Here is a 24,854-nt window from a genome sequence, read left to right on the forward strand (position 1 = left end):
ACGTTTCACGTTTGCAACACCAAAACTTTTGTTTAACTGTGATTAAAGATCTAGGTCCCAGTGAAAACAATCAAATGGTAGGATTTTAAAGGCATCCAACTTTCTCAATCTTATAAAGCTAGGTCATAAGGGGGCCGGCCAAGAAATTAATATTAGCTTATGACTGAGTTGATAATGAATGTGTTAGTATGTTTAGTATATTTTTTTTACTTTTAATTTCACGTGGAGATATCATTTAAAATTAAAAAAACTGGTTTTCCAATCCAGTTCAACTTACATTCATGTAGTATCTGTTCTAAGAAGACTATTTTACTTCATCACCCATGCTCTGTGGATGAGCTAACTCTACTGGACACATGCCTCTTTGTATGTCCCTGGGAGGCATTCCACCGACTTACAAATACACCTGGTGGGTGATGCATATTACACACTTTTTGAAGCAATATCAAATGTATTTTACTTGAGGCTCCTCTTTTTTTTTGTATATATCTAGTGCACTCACAAACTCAACTACATAATGCACTATGTCACCTTATATGGTGGACTTAACAATACAGTTGTTAGCACTTTTCTGATTTTTGGGTCGAGCCTACCATACTGCACAATCTGTCTGGGTGCGGAAGACATATTGTGGGCTTACCAAGAACATAAAACAGCTTGCAACCCGCCTATTGCTTACCATTGGTTGGCTATGCTGTAACACACATTGACCTGCTTCTTATTTGATGACTGGCCTTGTCAACTTTTGTTCATCCCTCCTAGGTATTACAGCCTCTTTACCATCTCTTTAATTAGATAACTCCTGTACTTCCCCTGCTCACTTTTATTGACCTACTTTTTTTTTTATTATGGGTGAGTGTGTTGGTGAAAAACAAAAAAAAAACTAATGGCACCCATCCTTGGGAGTGTTCTCCCTGGGTGTGAAAGTAATTTCCAGCCTTTTTCTGTCCCTGGTCGCCAGGTTTTTCCTGGGAGTGATGGACTGAAATAAATGCTTTACTTAGTCCACCCTAAATAGGGAGGATGGGCTCATATCTTTCTTCTGAAGTCCCCCTGCTCCGTCAGGTCATTGGAGGAAGTATTCCATCAACTGAGCCAAGAGGTCACAGCGGACAGAATTCTTAAGGCCCAAACTTCTATAAATGAAGCAGGCAGATCGAGGGTTTGGCGGGCTCGGTACTCTGTCAGACAGGGTACTTTGCTACAAATATGACAAACTCTAAATAAGGCTCTTAATTATCAGGCCCTTGACTGTTATTTTTCAAGGCATTTTCTTTCAATTGCTAAAAACTAGGAATAGGTCTCTGCTTAGCAGGGCAATATCAACTCCTCCTACTCACCAACAGGAAAAATATTGAAGAAAGTAGCAACTTCCCTTTAACCTCATATTAACATGAACAATCTGCTGCTGTTGCATTGGTTTGGCTTAATGGGCAGTAAAGCACAGAGAGCCATTTTACAGAACGTGGAGTACATTTTTCTCCTTATGAATGTTGTAAATGTTTGAAGTTTATAAAGAGCAGTTTTAAGAAAAGATTTTTGGAAAGATATTTTGTACTGATTAACTACCATTGGAACAGATTAAGTGTATAATCAAATTTTAAAGCCTTTCTTCGTTGGGTATGAGTAATTACCAAAGACTTTAATTCCTAGAAGTGTGTAATAAACACTCAACTGCTTTAAATAATTACAAATATTGAAGAAGTCTTTTTAGAATTGATGGTGTGATTAGTCCTGAACTTCTCTGAAGGTTATGGTCTACCCTTGATCACTGCGAGTCCAGTTGAAATGCAATCCTAATATAACTGGACAGATCTATTTTGTGCGGGAATATAAGAAAGAACAATCGTTGTTGTCCTCTTTCTTTCTCAGCACTATTGGTCAGCTCTGGTTTCCAGTGATGACTTTTTGTCAAAACAGTCAAACGAGGTCGTTTTGTACGACTGTGGAATGGAGCTGTGTCTAGGTTCCTCTCTACTACTAGCCTAGGTCCTGTCATACCTATCCAGGTGCATAAAATTATATGCAGCTGTCAGAGTATCAGTGTTCTAAAACTATACAAATTACAGGAATAAGCATTCACTGCCTGTCCAAGCTGAGGAATTGAGAAAACTCTTGGCTGATCCAATCACAACACAAAAATAAAAAAGACCCCATGGAGCCACTGGTAAAATGACAGTACCTGCAACATATACTGCCTACTAACCTTAGGGAGGAATAGAACCCAGAGAAAAAGCCCGACTGGGGGAATAATCATTATTAAAAAATAAATGAAAGATGAGAAGAAGGCTTTCTTGTGTAATCGATGCAGCTTCTTCATTCATACAAAAAAAACACTAATTCAGTTCGAAGGAAACCCCTTTGAGGCACATGCCCAGCCAACATTGTTCCAAACTATCTGCTGGCATAAATCACCTGGCGACAAAATACTATCTAAATGCCAACAGAGCACTTGCAGGAAAGCCATCGTCTAATTAAAATACCAACAATTAAAACAAAAACATTTGTAAAAACTCATACATTCTGGGTTCACGCAAGGACAACTCGTTATTCAATGTGGAGTATTTGAGAGGGCTAAATGAGAAAAATGCTCAGGATGGAACCAGCTGTGTTAACAGAGGAGCACTCCTGCAACGACCAGAGAATCTGATGTTCCTAAAGTTTTTCTGGCATCCACATCTGCAGCAATTACCAATCAGATCACTTGGGATTTTTAAAAGGGGATACTTAAGGCTTTTAAATTGTTTCGGATACCCTGCTCTGCGCCATGGTTAGACCCGGTCTTTAGTTCCACAGTGAGCAAAATATGATGGTCTGTTAAGCGGTCAATAGTATTTTACCTGACTGTCTATGCTCACACTTACTTGTACTACTTGCATTGTTGATGTATCTGTTTTACTGTGCCTATTACCTACAATTACGCTATACCTAATGGCCTGTTATCCAATCTGATTGTATCCCCTGCTCTGTAAAGCGCTCTGATATCTGCAAAGATCTTGTTCGCGCTATATAAAACTTTCAAAATAAATAAAAAATAAATAAATAGTAATTGTCTGTGGCTGGGACTAATGCAAGCATTTTATCCATCGCTTTTATTTTTCTCAGTGAGATGCTTTCAGTGCGACAGTTATGCTCAGATGTGTGTCCCATGTTTGCTGTGTCACAGGATTTAAGCTCCGCCTTGCTGATTAGGTCCAAACAAGGTTGAAACATCTCGCTTGCAGAGGAGGGCCAAGCCTGGCTGTAGTGACCATATTTGAACTGTGGTACGACTGATATGCATATGGTTGATCACACTCTGTGGTAGGGATACAGCATAGAATAATTCCCTATGCACAGATTAATTCAAGCTTTTTATTGATCACATTTAGGTTTCTCCCAGGTGTGTTGGAGTGGCCTGTGTCAGATTATTTGTTGGGCAAGAGGTAGCTTGGGGCTGTCAATGTAGAGTCATTGGCTTGAGAGGATACATTAATGAATATGCCAACCATAAGAAGTTAGACACAACATGGCATGCAAAGATCAGATACAGGCATCAACAGTAAGAAGACAAAGATGGCTTGTAGAGAGGGCCGGGTCTGGTGGCTCAGTTACTAATGCGTCCATCGCAGGGGCCTGCGTTCGACATCATGGTCACCAGTTCAAATCCCGGCGGGTACACTCAGCATTTCATCCATCTGAAGTCGATAAAATTAGTACCATTAAGTTGGGTAACAATGAACATCTGTTATTCAGCGCCAAGAGACCTCTGGGTGAATGTGCGCTTTACAAATACATATGTTATGTTGTGTTATATTATAGGGCGTCGTTGGATGGAGGTTCTATACATTCACCTTCATGCTTAGCATACACTCAGCCTAATCTTTTGCACATTCTCAATTCAAACACTGCGAGAGGGCACACAATCAGTACGGGGGGCAGGGGGTCTAATACCTTCAATGGGTCTGCTATGAGGGTCCAGCATATGCGGTTTTCCATTGACCACTTTGCTGCTACAGAAGTGACTATAAGAACTTGATTCGCTGCAGTACTGTGCTTCCTAGTGATGTGTATGTTGTGTAAGGTGGTTGGCGTCTTCTACTTCTACTCTATTTTAATTATATATATTTACTGAGACTAATCACGTTAATCAGTAGTCCTGAAATAAATATCAAGCACTCACAAATCCACGTCGGAGTCGATGAAGTCATGAACTACCAAAGCAAATTGACGGGCACTGCTAAAACTGCCTTGAGCAGATACAAACTCATATGAAACCTCAAAAAGATTACAATATTAATGTCATTGAAAATGTTTAAAAACATGTACCACACCTCGACAAAAGATTTTGGATAACTAAATCAAACGTAGTTCAATTTTTATCTGGCCATACGACCCCCAAAGTAGCCATGTCATTGCTGTACACTTCCCACATATTCAGCGGAAGCGGGTATAGAGAAGATAGTTGATAACTGTTGATATAATCATATATTGCCAATTTACTAAAAATTCATTTCTTCAGGGCACAAAATGTCCTAATATCCAAAGTAAATCGATATAAAATGCCCTTAGTACTGCTGCCCCCTACTTGTTACCATAAACCAGGTGCTAACACAAGAAGAGAGACAGAGCAAATAAGACACCAGTGTGTGGAACTGGATAAAGTGTTGCTTGAGAGAGAAATACCCATCATCCACTTATTTTGGAAACGTATCCACTAAAAACCACTGCACACATTTTATTAAAAGTTAAATTATTAAAGGAACATAATGAATTCTAGTTCTGTGAAAATTAATGGTAAATCTCCTTCACCCTAACCTTACTGAAGCTGTGAGCCAAGACAGCGGGAAGGATTACTTCCATGCGCCTCCGCACTCTTAAGCGACGGATAACTATAACATTTATCACAGGTTGAGTGGATATTGAGTGTCCCACTTTCCTTGCTTATCCGAAAAACTCATTTTATATTTAGCAAAGACTCACTCTTTTGTAGTTTTTTCCTGAAAAGAGTTTGTACCCATGTGTATTGACTGTTGAACAGCACGCTTGGCTTGGTGCCAGATTTAGACAAATAAAGAACAACTGTTCCTGAAAAGCCTTTGTCGCTCAGTGTTCTTCGACATTCTCAAGTGAAAAGCTCTCATCCCCCACAGAGGGCTTTTTCTAGTCGACAGGCAATCTGAAATTGATGTTGTAATGTTAGTTACCATGCAGCTAGAAACTAGGAGTAGGGGGGTTTATTTTTAACCAAAATAGAAAAATAGTGGGAATCTGCTTTGAATAAACTCCAGTCGCTGGATAATTACTCACACATTCCACCCATCAACCTTTTTGCGGTGCTCAGTGCAGCGGGTATGCCCAGACGTGGGCCTTGTGTTTATCGGGCCATAGGAATCGAGCTATACCTCACCAAAGAGGTCTAAATAATTTTACACCTGCCTGGGGTTGCTTATAGATTTGTTCCTTAAGCACCGAAAACCATTCGTGCTCATGTGGTCCGTTCCACTCTAACTTTAAAACATTATGGCGAGGTGTGGGCTGCCCACTGTGGTTGTCAATGGACAACAATCAACCAATCAGAAGGGTCTAAGTATGAAGACCTGTTGTGATTGGCTGAAGGCAGTCAATCAGGACAGGTCCTCTTGTTTATATCCTTCTGATTGGTTCATTGTAGTCCATTCAGAAGTCAATGTCCACCAGTCTCATCCCCGACTAATTCATGACTGGATGGATAGGTGGTGAAATCTCGCAGAGATTGACAATTCACTGAGGGATACTTTCTGCCTCCTGCTTTTTCCTCATGCATGGAAAGTGGTTAAAGAGCTGAGGAATTTCCGGATTTACATTGAGATTCTCAGCTTCTTACCACAGAATGAAAAAACTGCAAGTCCCACAAGAAGCTAAAAATTCCACCACTTATTTTTCACACCCCATTGCACCCGGCATGGAGAAGGGATGCTCAGAGTAAATGTTCAGAGTGCAAACAAGCCCATAATATAGGACCAGTGCGGATACCCTGTTGGAGTATGATGGTGTTTTATGTTCTTTATTCCAGACGTTTTTTTTTTTGTTCAATAAATGTTATTTTTTTTTATAATGAAAAGCAGTACAGAGGGAGAAGAAAATGATTCAATCTCCTACAGTCGCACAAGCTATACAATGTGGCACATACAGATTCAGATAAGGGCGTGAGATAACAATAGACATAAATCTAGAACATAAGAACAAAAGCAGTTGGTACCTGGTAATGTGCATTAACTGGGTGAAGTGAACCAGAGGGAACTGTCAGAAGTATACTTTTGTACCAATGATGTAGTGCAAGAAAGAGAAAGAAAGATAAAGAAAGAAAGGGAGAAAGAGAGAAAGAGAGAAAGAGCGAGAGCGAAAGAGAGCAAAAGAGACAGGAAGAGAAATAAATGGAGAGAAAGAGAGAGAGAGAGAGAGAGAGAGAGAAAGCGAGAGAAAGAGAGAGAGAGAGAAAGAGAGAGAGAGAGAAAGAGAGAGAGAGAGAAAGAGAAAGAAAGAAATTTGGGGGTAGTAGGGCAGGGGGGAAATCATGTGATACTGTGTACATGGGGGCTCGATTAGTCAGATATTCCAGACATTTCTGGTAACGTTTTTGGGGCACCTGCTAGCCAGCTGCCTGGCCAACGCAACTCCAAGTGGACGTGCTTTAGTCCAACCCTTGGTGAGACTGTTTGATTGGATTGTGGTATTTACTTCTTCAGCTGGTATTAGCCGACTCTGCCTTCTCAGACTGAGGGTATCTCCTGTGCTAGTTTTACTCCCTCTGGCTTGGGAAAACTTCAAAGCTTAAGGCTACATTCTGTTTTTGACCACCAAGCAATCTCACTTGGCAATGCAGTAAACAATCTGCCTCCTTTGCTTTAATGACAATTAAACAGTTTAATGCAGTTACTTGTTTTACTGGGGTATCCCATTTCGCAATTTGAATTGAATGAGTGTAGAAGTTATGTCTACCAATACAAGTTGTTCAACCAAAAAAAAAAAATGCAATATTTGATAGGCCTAGGTATACATACATTTAGTTCAAAATGAAATCTTGAGAAAAGTCATCCCCTTTTTATATGTTTGTACTTCTTTCATGGACCATCGCAGCACCCTGACTGGCCACATCTGCCTCAACCACTAAATACTATTATATTGTAAAGTAATGTATTGTAGAATTTCTACAGCACTTTCCTGCCTCTTGCTGGTGGTTACCTTTCCCCCAGTGCATGAATGAGGGAAGGTGTGGTTGCAGTGTCCGGTAGTAAGTGAGGAGTTTTGGTGTCTTGTGTGAGGCCCAAAGATGTGCATCAGGCTTAGTGAGTAAGCATGTAGCAGCATCTTACACGCGGAGCGGAGTGCGAAAAGAGTGTGAGGAATAGTTTCACAGGCAGGGTATACAAACTGGTATTTCTGTCACCAACTGTGCCAAATAGGATTCCAGTGATCAGTTCTAGGAACCAGGCTAACAATTCTTTGTCTCCAAGGATTTTTATTTCTTTGTGTGAAATATCCCCTGCATTTCAGACAGACATTATAAGTGGGCACAACGTCATCAATAGAGCCAGGGAGGAGGTGCCGTGGTGTAAAATGTGTAATACTTGCCACTTAATAGAGTCAACCCAGTTTCCACAACTCTCCTGTAGTAAAGATGCCTGGAGCGGGGAGGGACCTTACTTTATTTAGTGTGACGTACAGTTCCGTATGAGTGGCCTCTGAACCTAACTCACTACTCAATCAGGCTGGACTTGACGATCCCTGCATAAACCATGGTTCGTTTTCGCTACCTCACTACCTATACTCACGTCACTGGCACATTATTCGGTATGTAAATGGTCAAGAAATGTTTGCATGATGTCATACACATGGTATGCAGTTTGCTGGTTCTTGGTGGACTATTCTGATGGCCCTTCCTGTAAGTCTGTTCCCCCATACACTTGCAAACCGAAGAACGGGCACACATTCAGACAAACGGAGATCTTAACGTTTTTTCGACGCAGCTGCGTTGTGCACACGCACTCGAGCTGCGCATCGCCCTCATTGTACACGCCTTGAAACACGCAATAAAAGGTTCTACGTGTTTGTTGAGCGCGCCGTGTATACAGTGGAGGCCATAAACTGGAATAAAACCGCAGCTGGTAAGAGGGACGCGCTGCTGCAGATTGTCTTCTGTGCAGCTGAAGCAGAGGATCACAGCTGCTGTCTGGCGAGAAGCCAAGAGCACTGTCAAAAGCGCCTCCTGTTCCACGGGCAAGCAATGCACTGCGGGAAACCCATCTCTGAAGTCTTCAGCGGAATTCATCAAGGATGCTTTCTTAAAGTTTGGGGTGACAAGCCAAAGTGGAGTGGTACAAAGTAGATTCATAGGACGCTCTTAGCGGGCTGCTCTCTTGAATAGCAGCAAGAAAGGTGCTAAATACAGGTTTCGCATTATTGTCTTAACGTACTCATATACAAGACCCTTGTGATGTGGACAGTGTTTCGCCCAAAAAGCTTATATATGAGGCAATCCAAACAGGATGCAGATAGACCAATAACAAAACAGTAATACGAGCAAACACTGTCAAAGCCAATAGGTTTCAGCCGTGAAAGCCACTGGCCTTTGCAATGCTTTTTTCCCCCTTAAAAAGAGAAGGGGATTTGTAAGGTAGGGGGAAGAGCAGGGGAGAAAGAGAAAATAGTCCACATATGCACTGCAACAATATCTGGCATCAAAAGTGGGAGGATACATCATCCTTTTAAAACACAGATAAAAATGCTCCGAGACGGGATAGCACAAGAGCAGAGACGAAAGCCACTGAATGAGGAGCAGAGAAGTGAGACTGACAACAAAGCAATCCAATCAGGAGCAAGGGGCTGAACCAAAGCCCACTAAGTACATGCAAAGTACTAGAAAGAAGAGGTCTTGCCAAAAAGAAGCGAAAGCCTTTAATGGCCGGTATAGCCCACTACGGCATGCTATAAGGCCATATTAAGACATTGGAATGTTGAGAGCTCCAGTGAAGACAATGTAGTAGTTCTGGGTTTATAATGGCCAGTATAAGCATTCTGCTCCAACACTGCAATGTTTGTCTGTCTTTTTCCCCCTTTTTATCTTAGAATATTCCACCCTCATTCGGTGGAATGTCCTAATAGCCTTACAGCCCTTCTGGCTCGGTCTATACCAGATGTTAAAGGTCCTCTCCCTCGTTACAGGCCCTCGCCTGCGTCTCAGGCCTGTAACTCTAGTTCAGGGCCTTTAACAACTGGTAAAGCCCGCTGCAAGTCTATATTCAACTATTCTCAGGAGCAGGAAGTGTTGCATCAAATTAAGTGTTTGGCAGAAATTGAAATTTTATTGAATGTATAGTGATTTGGAAAATATTTCTCACTGATGCTTAAATGGGGCAGGCACGGTCAGGCATTCCTAGAACTTCTCAGCAGTGATGCATTACTACCAATGCGACAGCACTGGCACTTCTCAGTACGAAGTGGCTACTCAAGGATAGTCTAGACTTCTTTCCATCCATTTTAAGCACAATTTCTCACCAAAATGAACCTGAAAGGTGTGTGTATTTTAAAGGTACTTTGCTCCCATTCCTAATCCACCTGAATGTTTCTGTTAATGTCACTTGACACCTTCAAATGCAACCGAAAGTAACTTGTATTGCCCTCTAGTGTGCCCAACCGAAGCATCCCCCATAGTAACTCACTTAAGTTTAAACATCATGTAACGCAAACGCAGATCATACAGTTTGGGGTGTGAAAATCAGTTTTAACTGCATTCATCTTAATGGCAGTGTTAGACTTTACTCATAGAGGACAGGGGTGTTCGGGCGAGGTTTAACATGTACCAGCGGACACCCATCCTAAAAGAAAAGCCAAACCAAATGTGAATAGCAGTATTTTCATCTGCAACACTTCGCCATTTTTAAAAGTGCATCTGCAAACCCAGTTAATTTTGGAGTTCCTGTACCCAATAAAACAGAGATTAAAAAGCAATCGCTTATTCTCAGAACTCCAGCTGACCTTTACAGACGAAAGGGTAATGCAACTTTTATTAACAACTTCGAGAGTTCGAGAGCGAGGGAAAGAGTGACGGTGACGGCTTGGACATCTGAATAATTATGCTGCAACACTGCGATTGCTGCCGACCGGTGTGCTGGCACAGTTTTGAACCTTTCGGCTGAATGGTTCACGTCATGCTGCTGTGACTTTGCTGTAGCAGCGACAGACTCAGACATATTACCGTCTTTAACAAACTGGAACTGGTCACTTGGAAATTTGCTGAACTTTCCTGAGGCTCGACTGATTTCCCTATCGACATACTGTGTGAGACCATACATGCCTCGGTCGAGGAAGGTTTCTCATTTTAACTTCAGAGGCCTGATATTACTTCATTAAATCACTTATTAATTTGATAATAGGGCTGTATGCCATCTTATTTTAATGATAATGTTCTTGATTTATAAAATAACTAAACTTAAAAGTTTAAACTACATTCTGCCGATTCTGTCGCATCATTCTTTGTGGGTAAATCACGGAGTTTGAATAATTTACAAATTGCTGAGGAGTATTATTGACAGTAAGAAGTTAGAGCATTCCTGGTCCTCCCTGGATGATTGCTCCTCCTCCGAATATCCGGTCCCTATAGGCTCAGAACAAGATCCATCGAGTACAAAGTGAGAGTAGGTAGCAAGAAGTTTGAGAAAAGGTTTATGAACAATTTATGCAAGATACTATTTATTGGGTACAGTGGACGCGACAGTGTTAAGATAGGCCTCAGACAATCCTTCCAGGTAAAGTGAACTCCTTATATCTAGACATAGAAGCAAGTCGTTCTCATCTGGCAGAATGTAATACTTCCAAACATTGCATACCACTTAGGGTCTTGATCAGGATGTCCACTGTAGGTCCAGGAGGGCTGGATCCACGCCAAATGTTCAAGATTTCTACATAAAATCAATCTAAATAAATCTCAATTATACAATCTGGCCTTGTACTAAATATGGTATGCATTTAAGCTTCCCTTGCCTACCTTGGACACTTTTGTTCTAGATGACGAAGAGCGCATTGGTAAGCGCAATAAACCCATTGGTAGTTGTAAGTGCCTCGGTGTAAGAAAGCAGTGTTCAAACAGCATCTAAATCTGGCGCCTGTAAGATATGCAGCTTTTTTCATTCCACAAGAGTAGTAAACTATTCAAGAGGGAATTTGCAAATGAGATGCCTGCCTTTCAACCATGCTGTAAAGCAAAGTCCAAAGAGTGGGTCACTAGAAACGTGAGTATACGTCTAGACAGTGTGAATGACTGCAGGAAGGTGAGATGTGCTGAAATGTCAATCTGATTGCAAGCTCAGTTGGCTTTACTGATGTGCGGGCTATTGACCGGCAAGGAAAACTCAGGGAAAATGCTCCCCGAGTCATGAGTGGGCCAGGAACAGGCAGGCTGGCACTGCCAGCTAGAAGTGGACACTTCTGGTGTAGCCAGAGACCTATCTATCTATAAGGGCTACGACAGGGTAGAACAGGTAGCCCAGAAATGTAAAAAAAAAAAAACCCTCACAACTGCATTTTGTGTAAGGAAGGAAGGGGAAGTTAAGAAACGTCATAGGGGATTCCAGAATCCAGCATTTCTTGAAACCCTGCACAGTGCAATCCGTAATCAAACTAGGTCAGGAATCTTTTATTAATATCAGGAGTTAATGTTGGATTGGGGTGTGCGTTCGGCAGCACCACTTTGTCATCTGGTAGCACCAGCGCTCTCCAAGATGCAGGCAGTTTAAGAGTCGCCCTCGTGTAAAGGCGGATAGTGAACTTAATTAGCCATGTGTCAGCTATCTCCACTTAAGGCCGGGTACATTCGAGCGCTCACAAGGCACATTTCACAGTCTCGAGTCGAACGCTGCCGTAGCGGATATTTAAATTCCACAAAATAAGGGGACTCACTAACTTAAGTTCAGCAATCGGATGACACATATTAAAATCTCTCTTTAAAAAACCCCTGACAGGAATAAAAGGTCATGTGCTATTATGCAAGATTAACAAATATTTTAGAAGAATATTGGAGGATTGGATTTAGAATAGTAAAGCATCAACTCTTTCATCATTTGGGGGTGATTTCTATGCCTTGCTGCTATTTTGAGGGGAATATTAAAATATGGATACTCTTAGACGCACCGACAGATGGTGGGAGCTTGAAAAGTTGGAACAGCACCACAGGGCAGTCTTAAACTCAGTAAAGAGGTCACTGAAAAGGAGGCAGGGTTAGGTCCGTGCGAAAATGTAATGAAGCCGACATAATTCTGGAATTTCTGGTGTTTCACGTTATGCTTTATACAGAAGATTGCGTCACTATACAAAATAGTGTAAATGGGGCTTGCTCGGATATTAAAAAAACATAAAAAATACTGTGGACCGACCGGAAAAAATGCGAACGGACAGAATGCAAGAGGATCTTGTTCGTCGCACTTTTGTTTTTTTCAGCTGTTTTTTTTTTTTAACACCAGGCTGGTGCGCCATCGCTTTACTTATGGACGGGAGAACGTACTTCGCGCCTGAAAAAAAACAAAGAATAGCATAAAATGCCAGATTTGTATAATTTCGCGTAGATACGCAAAAGGGAATTTATGCGAATTTCGTACAACCCAAGACAGCGTAACCTCAACACAGAAGAGTGGCAATCTTAAAGGGGTGTGACATACGACACTGACATGCCAACCGGTGGCTGCACACTACTGATAAAGCCTGTGACTTGTATCGTCTAAAACTACCTCCAGAGAATGCTTTCGCTGATAAATCCATCAATCGCCTACACTGTGTGACAGATGGGTTTGAAAGGGGAGGGTACAAAACAGAAAGCAAACTGTGTAATACCCTTGTAGAACAATGAGCCTTGGGATTAGAAGCCCCCTGCTTCAGGTTGTCCCCCTCCCCGATCATAAGTCGCACATCTATTTATAGCATCCAATTAAAACGCTCCTACGCTTACTGTCTTCCCTTCTGCTTTCACCATCCGTCAGTTTAAATAGAAAGGAAAAAAAAACACCTGGCATCCTCTCAAGTTCACAGTGGTGGAGAATAGGCAAAGGCAACAGGCCTGGATTTAATGGCGCAACGCACAGGCATTCACAAATCCTGTTTCCATGCTCTGCATGTACAAAAACGGTTTGTCACATTGGAGCCTGCCCTATTGGTTTAGCCAATGAAGACAACAAGTTTCAAAAAAAGATTCCTTTCTGAGGAGAATACATATACAAGATAAACAACTGACTGTGACAAACCGCGATAATGTAGTGTATTTTTGAGATGTAAAAGAGTCCCTCATGCATTCCAGTGGAAGGTGCAATGATACGTCAAACAGCCAATTGCATGTGTACAATGTTTGTCACTCCCTGGGATGAAACCCAAGCTCATACTTTGAGGTATTTTAACAAATTAGTACTAATATGTCTGGCAGACTGCAGCACTGTCAAGATAGACGTTACCCCCCCCCCCTCCCCAGCCCAACACTAAACCCGGATGCCACATTTGGAGGCTAATAAAGACACATTTCTGTGACATGTCACTGATGAGACACACAAGATTTCTGCTTAATCATGCATCATTTCAAACGATCCAATAAAGCCATGAAAATAACCTCAAAGAACCAATTTTATTTGCGCTCACTAAATGCCATTAGGGTGCTTCATTGACTTAAAAGCTCACTGCTGGTATGTGCGGTGACCTGCAGATCACAAGATCCATTCCCATCAAGGACAACTCAGCCCTTTATCTTTTGGAATTTGGGAAAAAGAATACTATTACATTTTGTAATATTAATGTCGGTTCTTAGAAACCGGAGAAATGAAGTGGTTCATTATAACACAGGTTGATATGTTCCAGCCTAAGGCTCATGCTGTTTAGCTGAGAAATGGAGACGCAAAGACTACAGATTCAAGATCACGCACACTGGGAAGTGCAGTGACCACTCTATACAAATACTTTTTACAGGCAGTCATCGGGTCCCCGGGCCAACATTCAATCATAAGGCTAGCAGACCTGATCCACTGACATGACGCGCCCTACAAGGAATCAGGAATACTGGTTGCAGAAAAAGAACAAAGCTAGCGTCCTTTCGGATTTACATTTTTGCAGTGTTATGCCGGGAGATGCAAGAGTAAAAGACCTTAAGTTGATGTGGGAAATTCTTGGAAGACATCTTGGTTCTTCAAAATGCATAAGCCCTGTTGCACTCTGCAGAATGGGGACTCGTAACCCTGAGATTAGTGTCTGCAAAGAAAGGCAAAGGTGCAGATCCTCTTCTCAAGCTTTGTACGTCAGGAAATTGACATGCTTCATAAAGCAACATAGAAACAGACTGTCCAAAGAAATTCATAGGGAACTGTGTCGGTACACAAAACTGCTCCCACTTTGCCACTATGGCAATGCAGATAATAAAAAACAAAAAACAAAAAGCTGGGCCGTCCATTTCGAATGGCGGTCCAGTACCCAAACTCCCTTTCTTTTCCAAGATATTGGAACTCTTACCTCAATCTATTTGTGATATTCAACATCATTAATATCTTTGCTTTATATCATCCAACACTTCAGGCATCGCCAGCTCGGCTTTAAAATCCTTCATCTCCTACCTCTCAAAGCACTCTTTTTCTGTTGTGTGAGTCTTACAGCTAAAATAATACCCCCAGCCTCCTTCCAAGATGGGGGCCCCTCAAGACTCGGTCCAAGATCCACTTCAGTTTTCGCTCCACTTCACTTAGTTACATCTGCTAATTTTTTTCCTCTTGCAGCTTTTATTCAGAAGTTACACAACTCTTCTTCTCCTATTCAAACTTCTATCCCCACCTTCAGTCATGTATTTTGAACTATTTCACGCAATTTGTCTCAATTTCTTTACCAACTTTTACGTCAAACAGTTGCACCCTTTTTAACACCTGATTCAATTTTACCCCCGCAATGACGTTTACCTCCTCAGCCAAACATGTTGGAGTTTTATTCACTCCATGATGCAAATTAATACTTCATTGCTACTGCAACTGTTGCTCAGCTCACCATAAAGTGCTAAACTTGCAAAAGGTAGATCCTTTCTCCCTTAACAAAAAGCTAAAGCATAAATAAACTTACAAGTACTAAGTGAATTGGATTATTGCAATAGTCTGCTATTAGGTCTCCCTCAATTCTATTTCCTGCCACTGGATAACGCGGTTACCTTTGCTCTAAAGAACCTTATCTAACCTTCCTGGATATACGCTCATCTCATTCTACACCAAAAGATTTGGCTCCCAGCAAAAAAAAAAAAAAAGAACTTTACAAGCTTCTAAGTACGAAGATTTAAAGTGGTATATGGTATATACTCAAACTAACTTTGACGTCCTTGCCCTCTACACTCCAAATCAGAACCTACAACCTGCCAATCAGAACCTTATGTTTTTTTCATCTGGCTCAACCCATCCTCTGTTGCTTTCAGGTTCTGGTGTCTTAATCAGTGGCGCTGGAACTATAGGTGCTACAACAACCCCGTAAACTTTGAAAGAATGTATATTTGGAAAGTGGACACCAAAGTTTTTTTTTCTTCTGGAACCATTTTTTGGGAGAACCAGACAGGGGTGTCCTTGCTCCCCGCTCCTCTTTGCCCTGTATATAGATGCATTTATACGAAGAATAGAGCAGAATAGAGATATCCGGCCAATAGTTTTGAATGGATGCGAAACAAAAATCCTGGGATATGTGGATGATTTGGCGGTCACATCAAGCCATCCTGAATTGGCATTACGGATGATAGAAGAAGAGGCAGCGATATATGGAAGGCTATCAGGATATAAGCTAAATGCAGACAAAACGCAGGTTGTAATAAATAAAAAAAATAACTATGGTGGATCAAAGAATTACGGGAACAGCAATATATTTAGGGGTCTCAATTACTTCAGACATTTCGACTATAGTGGCAAAAAATATAGACCCGATAATAAGCAAGGCCAAGCTTGATTTTAATAGATTGAACAATCTGCATTTGACTACAATCGTCCGGTGTAATCTGATAAAAATGTCATTCTTACCCAAGCTGCTATATCTTTTTAGGACTATCCCCCTTATATTTGATAATAAGTGGTTTAGGGAGTTGGAAGGGGTAACAAACAGATTCATCTGGGCTGGAGGAAAAACACGTCGTAGTCAAAAAATGTTGTCGTTACCCCGAGAGCGTGGCGGGCTGATGCTTACCGATTTCAAAGCCTATTATTGGGCTACAGTTCTGCAGTATACAAGAGGGTTGTTGGGGGAGGACATAACGGATAAATGGAGAGGGCAGGATGGGATCCCAGACGTGTATGAACTCTTGGTCAAAGACTCGGATAGATGGCTTCTTAAATATGATGAGAAAAGCTACTATAAGAAGGTACGCTTCAAGACCCTGGGGGCCGCAATAACAGTAAGGTCTATCATTAAGAGGAAGATAACATTGGGGAGAATGAATTACTACACACCGCTATATGGGAACCCATCGCTTCCAGGGATATTTCACGACACAGTAATGAAAGGCTGGGATAGGCAGGGGGTAAGAACTATAGGAGATCTTATAGGGGCGGCAGGGATAATCACCTATGAGAATGCGCAACGGCTAAATAATCTAAGGCATAGAGATATTTATAAATATCTACAAGTTAGGTCTTTCTTATTAAGGAAGCGTGGTGGGGGCGCTGATATGCAAAAAATAGATCTAATGGAAGATATGAGAAATGAGAAAGGATGCTCCATATCACAGTTATATGGTGAAATATGTAAATATAAAGAGGATGACTCTGAAAAAAATGTTTGAGAAATGGAGAACTAAATTAGGGCTGACAGGGAATGAGGCCGAAAAATCGCTAAAAATGTCAAACTCTGTGCTAAGAGCAGCAAATGTGCAAACCCAGCAATATAAAACACTGTTTGAACTATATCATACCCCCCACAGGGTGGCACAGTGGGGTGGAACAAGCGGAGTAACCTGTCCAAGATGTCAGCCTACCCAAGCTGATACCATCCACATGTTTGCTTCATGCCCTGTTTTAGATTTGTATAAACAAGAATTGGAGCAGTTTTTTAAGAACTCGCTGGGAATGAACATAGTACTATTAGATGAAATAATGATCTTAGGGGTAACAAAAGATGGTTTGGAAGTACCTCATTACGAGTTTTTGTATATGGCCATGGCATTAAGCTGATTATGTATAGCATCGCTATGGAAAGACCCAAATCCGCCGACACTACAACAATGGGTCTCCAGAGTTTTGGCTATATATACGCTGGAACAGGCTCTATTTGAAAAAAAAGGAAGGGCAAGAAAAGAGACTGCAAAACAAATTTGGGCTCCAATAATAGAATAGAAGTTCTAAGACTCCTCTGGATCTCATTGCCACTTGACATCAAGTTTGCCTTCACTGCATGACTAATTCAACTCAGATGTCCTTCAACTGAAAGACAATTAGTAAATACAAACTCCCATTAACCTAAAGTTTCATATATCTTCTCACTTGTGCTGTACGGGAACATACGTTTTATTTTTTGCTATTCATGTGTCACACAACAGTATTTCAAATTTTTGCTATTCATGTATCACACAACAGTATTTTTCTCTGTCGGTTTTGTTTATGCAAACAACAAAATCTGCCTGCAGGCCTCGAAAAATCCTAAAAAGGTTACTAGACCTGCATACTACTCCTGCAGGTCTAGTGACTCAAATAATCTACTCAACCTAATTATAATGCTCTTGACACAAACTGGTTTCAAATTATGTGATGCTAGGCAAGTATTTCAATGTACGGAGATGCCATTTTCTTCTTTATAACATATGAGAGCACCTTCAAATGTGCGAGTTCAGCATGTCTGCTGTACAGAAAACTCCTTTGTTTGATTTAATAGACGAAAACCTGGCTCCATATAGAATACAAACCTAGCCAAATACAGGATATACAGGACGCGGGCTTGCCTCAGTTAATTAAACGCATTGTGATCAGTGCAGAGACAGGAATGTTTCTCAACTCAGGTTTAAAAACTATCACTTTTCATAAATACATATCTAACGCATAAAGTAGCAGCACACTGTCATTAGGAATCAGATCAGCAGATTTACATTGAAATGCCCACTGAATTTCCTACTGATATGTGGTTTAAAAACTATATAGTGTACAATGTCTGGAAATCGAGCTTCTGCAATTATTTGTCATTTGCACATCACCAAGTAAAGTGTTCCGATTTGTTTTGCTCCTATGTAAATCTTTGTTTGCATCACAATTCTGAATTACAAAAAAGCTGTTCCATATTTCCCGATATATTTTGAAATACTTGTACTATTCATTTACAAGCTGTTTAAATGTTGTATTAGAAATAAACCTGACATTGTACATACAGCCTTTTGTTTCACAATTATTGTCAGATAACTCACTTGACAAAAAAGCCCTAACAATCACAAGAGAAAGAAAAGTAAACACCATTTTCCAGGCACAGATAAGCAACCATAAGTAAAAAGACAAACTGACATTTGACATCTGTCCATGACCAGACAACAAACGTGTCAAGACAAAAACAAGATTTAAAGGGGTCTTTATTTATCATTCTCTTTCTGAATGAACATAACACCTGTTCTTTCCAGCTTAAGTTAACTCACCAGCAACAGTGTACAACATCTGTATGAGATGTTAAAGCCATTTAATGAATAACAAATAAATGTCACTCAGAATCTTCCTTGCGCTGAAAATAAGCAAGTGAGTTAACATTAATAAAAATACAACTAAGTGTCTTTCTGTGAACCACTGCAAACGACTGGCACTCAATACATTACAACGACGCACAAAACATCTTTAACCTACTTTGTAAGAATGGCGACCTGAGTGGAACCTGAAAATAACTAGAGAAGCAAACGGTAAACTAGAGCCAAACCGCACTACATAAGATGCCTGTAGGCTAGACTTGACGTACGTGTTCCAAGTTAAAAAACAAACAGTCAACGTGCTAACATGTATCATTATTTAATGACGCCGTACAAAACTATTACATATTATATTTGCAGTGTCATACAAACATTGCTTCACATTCGCCGCACTATTAATGTACATTAAAATGTAGACCAGTGCTTTAACATTTTCTTGATTGTAGCAACCCAGTGTATTTCACGTAATTTCACCCATCATCAGGGGAAACGGTAGGTGAATAAATATAACAGTACTACGTCAAAGTGTAGTTCTCATGAGGAAAATTGTGATCTCAACAAAAGGAAAGCACTTTTAAAAGTTATGGAATGGAAGTGGTAGAAAAAGGAAAAGGTAAAGGAAAACAGAAAGCCTTCTCCTTAATTCTCCACGTGGCTTGATGAACTGGAACACTCCTTAAAATCGACTGCTGTGACAATACAAAGCGATCCACAACCAACAGTGAGGTACATAAAAATGGTTATTTTAATCAAAGCAACACAAACTGTAAAGTGTTCCCAAATATAGTATACATGCCTGTTAAACAATAATCCACATGCTCTCCAGCATGAAATGTAATCACTCGCATTAAACCATCGTTTTTCACCGTGAATAATCAGTCTAGACCCAAAAGAAGCTCAATGAAGCCATGATTTGTGTCACGTGCAAACCAACGCGACTATGACATATTAGATAAGGACTACGGTTCCCAGCATGCATTGTGTAGGGGTGTAGGCACACATTCTTCGTAGATAAACAGGTGGTAGTTACTGAGTAGAAGAGTTGGTGAACTGTCTTTAAAGTAAAACCTACTGAGACCCAAAAAAAAAAAATTGCACTTGGGTGCTGTCACCTAACAACTGATCTGTGGGACTGTGTCTTCACATAAAAATATTGGGGATTCTTCTGCAGCACAGCTTTTTGTTGCATAGTAAGTAGGCTTGCATGTATAGTATAATGAGCACCGCTCACATTTCGAGTCATATTTTGATTACCCGCACATTATATTGGTTTATGCAAGTCGTCCAGGTTTACATTGAAGACAGTTCATCAACTATTCTAGTGGACAACTACCACCTGTTTACCTAGTAAGAATGTGTGGCTACACAGCTAACAATGCATGCTGGGAAACGTAGTCACTCTCAAATAAGTCATAGACGCGCTGGAAGGCTTCGGACACAAACCAAGGCTTCATTGAGGTTCTTTCGGGTCTAGACTGATTATTATCGGTAAAAAATGATGGTTTGGTGTGAGCGATTAAATTTCATGCTCGAGGGCTTGTGGATTATTGTTTAACCGGTACGCATATAACATTTGGGACCAATTTACAGGTTGTGTAGCTTCAATAGCAATAACAGTTTTTCTATAATTCATGGTTGTTGATTGTGGGCTGCTTTGTATTGTCACAGCGGTCATTTAAAGAGTGTTTAGTTCATAAAGGCACAGGTGGCGAATTAAGGAGAAGGCTTTCTGTTTCCTTTCCCTTTTTCCACCACTACCAGTCCGCAACTTAAAACTTATTTTCTTTTGTTGAGATGGCAATTTACCGCATGAGAACTACACTTTGACATAGTAATGTTCTGTTTATTCACCTACGGTATCTCAGATGTATTGGGTTGCTACAACCAAGCAGCTGTTACAGCACCTATCTATGTTTGAATGTACATTAATAGTCATTAAAGAATGATACAGGTTAGCAGGTTGAGGCTCTTTTTCACCTATAGAAACGTATGTTAAGTCTAGCCTACGGGCTGGGCTCCTTTTGTAGTGCGCTTTGGCTCTAGCTAACTATTGGGTTGTCTAGTTTCTTTCAATTTTTTTTTTACGGAGACAGGCAGGCTTCTTTTCAAGACCACACACTTTCACAGTTTACTTTGATTATATTGAATACAATTTGCGAACTTCGAGTGCAGGGTTTCACTTCAATTTGTTATGATCCGAGTGGAACCGCCACCATCAAATGTGTGACACACACCATTGATCAGAGCAGCAAGCCCTAAGCACACTTAACTATTTCACCAGCTGTGCTCATCAAACCAGGGCCAATTACACATGATCAATAATAAAAAGGGTCACCAAAAAGCAAAGCCTGTTCGACATTAAACCATCGTCAGAGCACTATGGTAGATTCCATGACCCATAAGTGATGATAGCTGCAAGGCTCTGGAAGCTCAAGGGTTTTGCAAACCAGCAAAGGCTTTCCAGCCCATCCAGTAACGGGTGTTGCACTGTGATGAGATCAGATCTTCATAGTGCTCTAACACAGAATACGAAACACATAAAAAAGATATGAGAAAGCACTGCCAAAAAACGAACACAAGAAATCATGAAATCAGTCTAAAGCAACCAAAAATAATTTGACAATTCCTTTAGAAAGCAAGGTAAGCAATACAATAATATTGTGTGGCTTGGGGCTTTTTGGCTATTTGGAGGACTTTTTTTGTCTGCAATCAAGGCTGCAAGACAATGTACACCCTATGAACAGATTTGATGGTTTTGTGAGTTAATCACTTACTCACTAACATCAACTGTGATTTGCAGGCCACCAACTCAGATCTAGGTATGGCCAACTCTACCTCCCATACTGCTCAGGTCTAATTAAATTGGGTAAGAGTAAACTTTAGATCTTATTAGTGCAATTCTGCTGAAAAAAAACATGCTGGTAAGAAAGGTAAATAGGATATCCTTTTGCAAGGATGAACGTTCTAGACAACCAGTGCAGTTGGTGTCCTTGTTTGGTTTACCCAGTCGTTTTTTTTTCCTTTTTGTTACCAATTTGAGGGGCTCCTAAAAGAGACTGCTCCAAAACTCAATACTGGTTCGCTTCATGGCCACCACTTGGGTGAGCCCTAACAGTTAGATCCTGATTTGTCTCCCTACATAATTAAAATGGAATAGCCCAAACTACTCCCCTCAAACCCTAGCTGATGACAGCTGTTTAATAGTTGGTGCCTTGGTGCACTCTGAGGGGCAGTCAACAAAGTAAATAGAAGGCCAGCAGCTTGGGGAAAACCGAGGATCCTTCATAAATTTTTTTTTGAATTCTGATGTTCACAAACCTTATAAACCTCCATCGCTGATGAGACCCATCACGAAGATTAATGTATGAATGAAATCAAATAGTTTCACAAAAGTGCATCTGATTTCTTGGGGGTCACTCATAATTAATCATAAATATATACTAGACTGTGACAAGGATGTTGAAACGCAGAGGGGGGAGTCCTAGCCAGAGAGGACCATCCCTCCCCTACTTAAATCTGCTCTCCATTGGTGGATAGGGAGTAGTACTCAAGGTTCCAGGCAGAGAAGCTCCAGAAGCCTGGCCATCACAGCACTTGCACAGGAACAAACATTTCATAAACGCCTTTCAAAATAGGGGAAAAAATCCCACTGACTGGTTAGACTTCTAAAAGGGAGAGACAGACTTGCCATGGATTGGCAGTTTGGCTTCAGCTAACTGTTTACCTTTGCATACAAAACACGAAGATGCCCAGCAGTTCACAAATCACCTCGTGGAATTATATGGACAATTTTTGCAGTGGTGCAACAGAGTGCGAAGCTGGCGTGCTACCCACTTTTCTTTTTTCTTTTTAGTTTTATATAGCGCGAACTAGACCGGAAGATATCGGGTATCAGAGCGCTTTACATAGCATCAGTTTCGTTACATGAGGACACAATCATTTTTGTTAGAGACTGAGAGATTAAGTGATATGCCCAGAATCACAGGATGTTGAGCGTCGCTGCAGAGACTCGAACCCGGTTCTCCCGCTTCAACATCGACCGCTCTAGCCGTAAGGCTACATCCTCTCACCACTTTCTTTAGTTTTCCCTGCCCCGCTGCCGACGTTATACTGTGGAGATGCTTTCTTCTTTATGCCAACATATTTTTTATCAACGTCTTTGTTGGTATCTCTGCAGTGTGCTTAATCAGTACCCGTCCAGCTTCCACGCTAGCCAAATTCAATGATCCGGATGTCTCTAAAGTCAACACACCCAAACTCCTTTCATTACAGATAACATTGACACTGTAATCGTCATTGAGATGTGCTTTGTTTTGCGTGGTTTTAAAATGTGCAAATCCAGGCAGGATGGAACCTACTAATAAAGGTGATATTCCACCACAAAGGGCAGCGGAAGGCATGGCCTCCCCCTCTTGGAAAACCAGCAAACTGGTCAGCCAAGGTCTCAATTCTTCCCAAACTATTTTTAGGTCTCGCCTGTCGATGCGCATGCGCATCGAGCAAGCGAGACTATAGGGGCTCATCGACTCTTTATCTAACTTGCAAGGAATCGTGGCGATTCCTTGCAGTGCCCGTGACTTTTACGGTCAATGCGCATGCGCATTAAGCTTATGCGCATGCGCATTGACCTTAAAAGTCACGGGCGCGTGCACGTCCGCGTTTGTTTACCCGCTCCGCCCCCTCCCGCCGTGTCGCATTTCTCCTCCCCGCACCTCTCCCCTCTACGCCCCCTCCCCGCTCCGCCCCCTCCCCTTCCCTCCGTGTCGCATTTCTCCCCCCCCCTCCCCTCTCTTCCGTCCGTCCGTCTTGTTATTCAACCCCCAGTATAACCCCCTGTTAGAACATTTGACGACAGATTAGGGACAGATTCAGAACGGCATGGCACAGTGGTAAACAGAATACCCAGTAACACGTATTCATGCTCGGGCGGCACTTCCTCCATGTTCACCACCCAAACACATCCTGATGGGGCCCTTAACCAGAAGGCATCAACAATCTTTCCTTTCTGCTTCCAACGCCAATTGCACCTACAACGAATCCGGATCTTGCATAAGGTCCCCCCGCCCCTCCCCCTCTGCTCTCAATACCTCAATCCAGAGCGCCATTTAAGTCCGCCATAATAAGCCGTGCTGCGCTTACTGGGTTTCGCTCCGAGGGACAGGGAGCCGCCACAGAGACCAGAACCAGCGTCAGAGAAGGAAAGCCTTCCAGATCTTCAACCATGGTAGTCGATTCACCGATGCTGTACACACGTCCCTAACAACGTCATTTCAGGCGGACCCCATCATACATGACAGCACCAAAACAAAAGAGAAGGCAGCATTCGTTGTCCCGCTAAGCACCACCTTTTGTCCGTCCAGGCAGCCGCTCAATGCAAACACCTCCCAGTGCCATGTAAAGCCACCCCCAACAACACAAAGGAAAACCCGGATATACAAGCAGAATCCACTGTGAGACACTGGCCTGCCCGCCCATGTGACACATCAGCAGCCCAACATCAAACAAACGCCAGAACACGTCAGACAGCCCACAGATGATTAAACACAACTGATTTATCTGCACGTCATGCAAGGCCATCGCAACATAACGCCCTTCGGCCCACACACACATCTATCTAACCCCAGTGCTTAATTCGATTATAAAAATTGAAAGTGTAACTCCAAAAGTTTTTCTTAAGAGATCGCTGCTTAATACCAAGGCTGCTTACTCTGGATTCTACCTCACGCCTCTTCCTTCCACTCCTGTGACGATCTCAATCGTGCAGGGTTTGCCATTTTTGCTTTCTTTGTTTTCTGCATTTCTGACTCCTGCTCTGGGTCAAAGTCTGATGACAGAACCTCAACCCCTCACCCTCAATCCCTCACCCACACTCACCCACACTCACCCTCACCCACCCTCACCCACCCTCACTCACCCTCACTCACCCTCACTCACCCTCACTCACCCTCACCCTCACTCACCCTCACCCTCAACCCCTCACTCACCCTCACTCACCCTCAACCCCTCACCCTCACCCACCCTCAACCCCTCACCCACCCTCAACCCCTCACCCACCCTCAACCCCTCACCCTCACTCACCCTCAACCCCTCACTCACCCTCACTCACCCTCAACCCCTCACTCACCCTCACTCACCCTCACTCACCCTCAACCCCTCACTCACCCTCACTCACCCTCAACCCCTCACTCACCCTCACTCACCC

General features: G+C 41.9%; 1 protein-coding gene across 2 annotated transcripts in view; it reads right to left on the bottom strand.

The window, feature by feature from the left end:
* The window catches only part of DPYSL2 (dihydropyrimidinase like 2), a 366,898-nt gene that overhangs the window by 111,107 nt on the left and 230,937 nt on the right, over window positions 1-24,854 (bottom strand). The gene's annotated exons all lie outside the window — the stretch shown is intronic.

This window comes from Lissotriton vulgaris, chromosome 11 (assembly GCF_964263255.1).
Source record: "Lissotriton vulgaris chromosome 11, aLisVul1.2, whole genome shotgun sequence".
Classification (NCBI taxonomy): domain Eukaryota; kingdom Metazoa; phylum Chordata; class Amphibia; order Caudata; family Salamandridae; genus Lissotriton; species Lissotriton vulgaris.